This window comes from Coregonus clupeaformis, chromosome 17, assembly GCF_020615455.1.
Source record: "Coregonus clupeaformis isolate EN_2021a chromosome 17, ASM2061545v1, whole genome shotgun sequence".
Classification (NCBI taxonomy): Eukaryota; Metazoa; Chordata; class Actinopteri; order Salmoniformes; family Salmonidae; genus Coregonus; species Coregonus clupeaformis.
In genome coordinates, this window is record NC_059208.1 from 28,011,288 (window position 1) to 28,016,457 (window position 5,170).

At 45.1% G+C, this 5,170-nt stretch overlaps 1 long non-coding RNA gene across 1 annotated transcript in view; it reads right to left on the minus strand.

Moving 5' to 3' along the window:
- Positions 1 to 3,277, minus strand: part of LOC121542429 — a 26,665-nt gene extending 23,388 nt beyond the window's left edge. The window contains exon 1 of the long non-coding RNA XR_005995906.2: positions 3,121 to 3,277. This is a non-coding gene — a long non-coding RNA (uncharacterized LOC121542429). The remainder of the gene's footprint in view (positions 1 to 3,120) is intronic.
- Positions 3,278 to 5,170: the final 1,893 nt, after the last annotated feature.

Consider the following 5,170-nt stretch of genomic DNA (forward strand, 5'->3'; position numbering starts at 1 on the left):
CATGACAGTACATAGACAGGCCTCCTAGGGTATGGAAAAGGCTACAGGTCCAGTGATAACACTTTCTATGAAGTACATACGTATAATGCTTTATAATGTCCTTTATAATGCATTATAATAGACTTACAATGTGTTATGTCAATGGCTATTTGCGTGGTAAATCTACTGTCCAATGTCCTCTAGACAACGTGAGCAATGCCACCACACCCAAGGATTTTCAAGCATATAGCGGCTAGCCCAAGCACTTCACAGAATGTATGGCTGAGTACTATGCATATAAATATATTACGACGACAAACTCTGCATAGCAAGTATGAGGCTAATATATGTTGCAGTGCGTAGGCTATGGGCAGATGAAAGGGATGACGAAGCATTTAAGTGAGGTCAAATTTAATCTACTTACAGTAAACGTTCAATAATTGTGATAATTGTATGTGACGTTTGAACAATAATTTTTTTGTATCCCTTTTCAGATATACATGTATGTCTAGAATTCCCAAGTCTGGTAACACAGAGATATGGGATATCATTTTGTTAGGATGTAGCCATCTGGTCAGAAAAATGCATACGTACACTGGCAGCAGAATGAAGAAACAAGGGGACTATGGTAAACAATAATACTACAAGTCAAAGAGTTCTTACACATTATCTCTACAGAATCATTATCGATAGGATTCTATAAAAGTATCTGCTGTACTCGTTAGTACAGAATTATAATATTAGTTTAAGTGATTTTTTTGCCAAACATATGCATATAAATTCTTCATGGACGTCATATAATTTGTTAGTGGGGAGAAATGACAGATGATTCCGATGTCAGATTGATCAAGTTGAGTCTACATGTTCTGTAATACGTATATTGGTTTAAATTCATTTGTCTCTCTATATAAAATAAATAAAGGCACTTCTATTACTCAGCCGACACTATAATCCATATGGATTAATGGTGGATTACTGTGTATACATTTGTATTCGTAATTGTTCATAGCTGTAAGGGGTTGCTATATAATCTAGTAATTTGTTGTTTAATCAGATATTAGTTTTTTAAATAGTTAGTAGACTGTGGGTTTTGATATCTATTCAAATTCCCACTCCCTTAAGGGCCTGAAAACTCAACTGACCCAACGTATCTGGACTAAAAACATCTAATAGCACCATATCCTTATACATCCCCCTCTGGGCAATTAACATAAAATACTAAAAGAGTGGGTGTTGGTTAGACAGGAGAAACGTCTGAGAAAGTAAATCTCTCTCTCAGATGAATAGGAATGGATCAAATGGAAGGAGAGATAGATGTGTGTGTGTAAAGACATCGGAGAGAGAGGGAGACAGGAAGGAGCTCCAAATGTCACATATGGCACCCCTCCTAGGCAACCCCTCCTAGACAACCCCTCCTGGGCAACCCCTCCTAGGCAACCCCTCCTAGACAACCCCTCCTGGGCAACCTGTGGGGTGGGGCTGCTGGGGCTGCATGGTGGCTCATCTACCTGCTCCTACTGAGCCAACTAATGAGATCTCCCTCTGACTGTGACAGACATCCAGACACACACATGTACATGCACACACACACATACACACATGCACACGCTCACACACACACACACACACACACACACACATACACACACACACACACACAGACACACACACAGACACACACACACATTAATCTGCTGAGGACAAATCCTACAAGAATCAGTGTCAGGAGAGAGGGAGGTTCATGCCACAGCACAGCTATCCAATCTAGAGTTACATCCTCAACTCCAATTCATCCTCATCTCCTCCATCACATCCTCTCTCCATCACATCCTCTCTCCACCACATCCCCTCTCCATCACATCCCTTCTCCACCACATCCTCTCTCCACCACATCCTCTCTCCACCACATCCTCTCCCCATCACATCCTCTCTCCATCACATCCCCTCTCCATCACATCCCCTCTCCACCATCACTGTCTATCACTGGAGTCACCACCAGTCAGCTGTCAAGGCCCATCAACTTTCTAATTTGGCTGCCATAGTCACATTGGCCACGACCGATCCCACCAGTCCAATATGGCTGATGCTTTTATCCAAAGCGGCTTACAGTCATGCATGGCGTGCATAGATTTTTGTATGGTTCCAGCGGGAATCGAACCCACGATCCTGGCATTGCAAGCGCCATTCTCTATCAATTGAGCCACACTGACACAGGACCGCCTCTAATAGGGACACGTTAGGGGTGCCCGCTCCTCCCGCTACAAATGTGGAACATGCCAGGGGTGACTCGTCCTCCTGCTACTGAAATGGTCTCCCACTCCATCTAATACAGCACACTCTGGCTCCTGAATCTACAGGGTTAACCAACCAATCCCTCCACTCCCTCCAGACCACTGCACCCCCCCTCTCTCTCTGGTCTTTACTGGAGAAAAATAAAAACCCACTGGCCTATCATACATGGTGCTGTACCTGCATGCCTCTGAGAAAAATGACTTTCCTTAGTGGTTTTGGGCAGTGCAGCTAAATGGGCGGCTATTTTCAGAGTGAGGTGTTTGTGTGGAGACTGGTGTGATATGAAAGGCTGATTGTGTACCAGCAGCTATGTGTCTCTCAGCATTGATCCCATTACGTGATGTAAATGGAACACACACAGACGTCCCTCTTTGCTCCGGGCTCTTCAAGCAACCCTTTGTCTACAGGGGTTTTAGCGTAATGATTCCATGACAGCATGTTAGACACTATGTGAAATTGATTACATGCAGCGGAAGCTCCTCTCTCTATCAGAGTGCCGTGTTTGGCTCTTAGCAACGCTCATTCTTCTCAAAGAAAAAGTAAGGAAGAGATTGAAGAACTTAAGAAGTCTAGGTCCAACTTTGACACTCAGGTGATGCCATGGAAACCAAAAGGAGTGCCTGTTTTGCTGGTCTCTTCTCAGGTCTCTCCATTTGAAATGGTCCAGGTGTATCTGTTACCTTGTTTCAAACAAGACATGTTAGGTGTTGTGTGTGTTCAAGCTGAGTGTGTCAAGCTCGGCACTAAACCACAGAGTGTATTTATGTATGAGGCTGGGTAGTTACGGCAGCTGAGGGAAGCAGGACAATGAACAGACAAATGCAGACAAAGTGTGTGACAGAGACTTACCTCTTGTGATAGCGGCAGGTGGAACACATGCCAGGCGCAGCTAGAGATGGTTCCTGGTCCTGGAGCTCCCGCAGACCTCCACGCGCTGTGAACCGGAGGTCTCTCTCTCTCTCTCTCTCTCTCTCTCTCTCTGTCTCTCTGTCTCTCTCTCTCTGTCTCTCTCTCTGTCTCTCTCTCTCTCTCTCTCTCTCTCTCTCTCTCTCTCTCTCTCTCTCTCTCTCTCTCTCTCCTCTCTTCCTGGTTCATTCATTCCCTCCCTCCCTCTCTCTCCTTCTCCTCTCTGACATGCGCTTCAGAAGAATCAGATCACTCTCTCCAGCCTGGTACAGAGAGCAGTGAGGCACATGGGAGTTTTTTTTGTAATCTACCAGGTTGTACCACCCAGGAGAGAAAGATGCGGGGGTGGGGGGAGAATGAGGAAAGGAGGGTTAGGCTAGTCTAACGCTCTCCAGCCATACCTTCCCTTCATCCCTCTGTCTGCACTGGGATTGGTCTATTCCTTTTTCTTTGCACTGATTGGAGGTCCTGCTTCCCCCTAATTAACATTCGAAGAATCCTAAAGAAAGAGAGAGAAAGAGCGAGAGAGAGAGAGAGAGAGAGAGAGAGAGGGGGAGAGAGAGGGAGGGGAGGAGAAAGAGAGAGGGAGAGAGAGAGAGAGAGAGAGAGAGAGAGAGAGAGAGAGAGAGAGAGAGAGAGAGAGAGAGAGAGAGAGAGAGAGAGAGAGAGAGAGAGAGAGAGAGAGAGAGAGAGAGAGAGAGAGAGATGCCTTAAAGCTTTAGTGGAGACTCTGGGCTTAAGACACAGTAGAATATAGTAGAATATATCATTCATTTTGACATGGGAAACAAGGAAGCTCTGACTCTGGGTGTTTATGCAGACTTCCACTGTCTTTTAGATCACAATCCTCTCGCATGCAGGCTTTAACCACCAAAATAATGGAGTGTGTGTTTGTGTGTGTATGTGTACAGTGAGGGAAAAAAGTATTTGATCCCCTGCTGATTTTGTACATTTGCCCACTGACAAAGAAATGATCAGTCTATAATTTTAATGGTAGGTTTATTTGAACAGTGAGAGACAGAATAACAACAACAAAATCCAGAAAAACGCATGTCAAAAATGTTATAAATTGATTTGCATTTGAATGAGGGAAATAAGTATTTGACCCCCTCTCAATTAGAAAGATTTCTGGCTCCCAGGTGTCTTTTATACAGGTAACGAGCTGAGATTAGGAGCACACTCTTAAAGGGAGTGCTCCTAATCTCAGCTTGTTACCTGTATAAAAGACACCTGTCCACAGAAGCAATCAATTAATCAGATTCCAAACTCTCCACCTTGGCCAAGACCAAAGAGCTCTCCAAGGATGTCAGGGACAAGATTGTAGACCTACACAAGGCAGGAATGGGCTACAAGACCATCGCCAAGCAGCTTGGTAAGAAGGTGACAACAGTTGGTGCGATTATTCGCAAATGGAAGAAACACAAAATAACTGTCAATCTCCCTCGGCTCCATGCAAGATCTCACCTTGTGGAGTTGCAATGATCATGAGAACGGTGAGGAATCAGCACAGAACTACACGGGAGGATCTTGTCAATGATCTCAAGGCAGCTGGGACCATAGTCACCAAGAAAACAATTGGTAACACACTACGCCGTGAAGGACTGAAATCCTGCAGCGCCCGCAAGGTCCCCCTGCTCAAGAAAGCACATATACAGGCCCGTCTGAAGTTTGCCAATGAACATATGAATGATTCAGAGGAGAACTGGGTGAAAGTGTTGTGGTCAGATGAGACCAAAATCGAGCTCTTTGGCATCAACTCAACTCGCCGTGTTTGGAGGAGGAGGAATGCTGCCTATGACCGTAAGAACACCATACCCACCATCAAACATGGAGGTGGAAACATTATGCTTTGGGGGTGTTTTTCTGCTAAGGGGACAGGACAACTTCACCGCATCAAAGGGACGATGGACGGGGCCGTGTACCATCAAATCTTGGGTGAGAACCTCCTTCCCTCAGCCAGGGCATTGAAAATGGGTCGTGGATGGGTATTCCA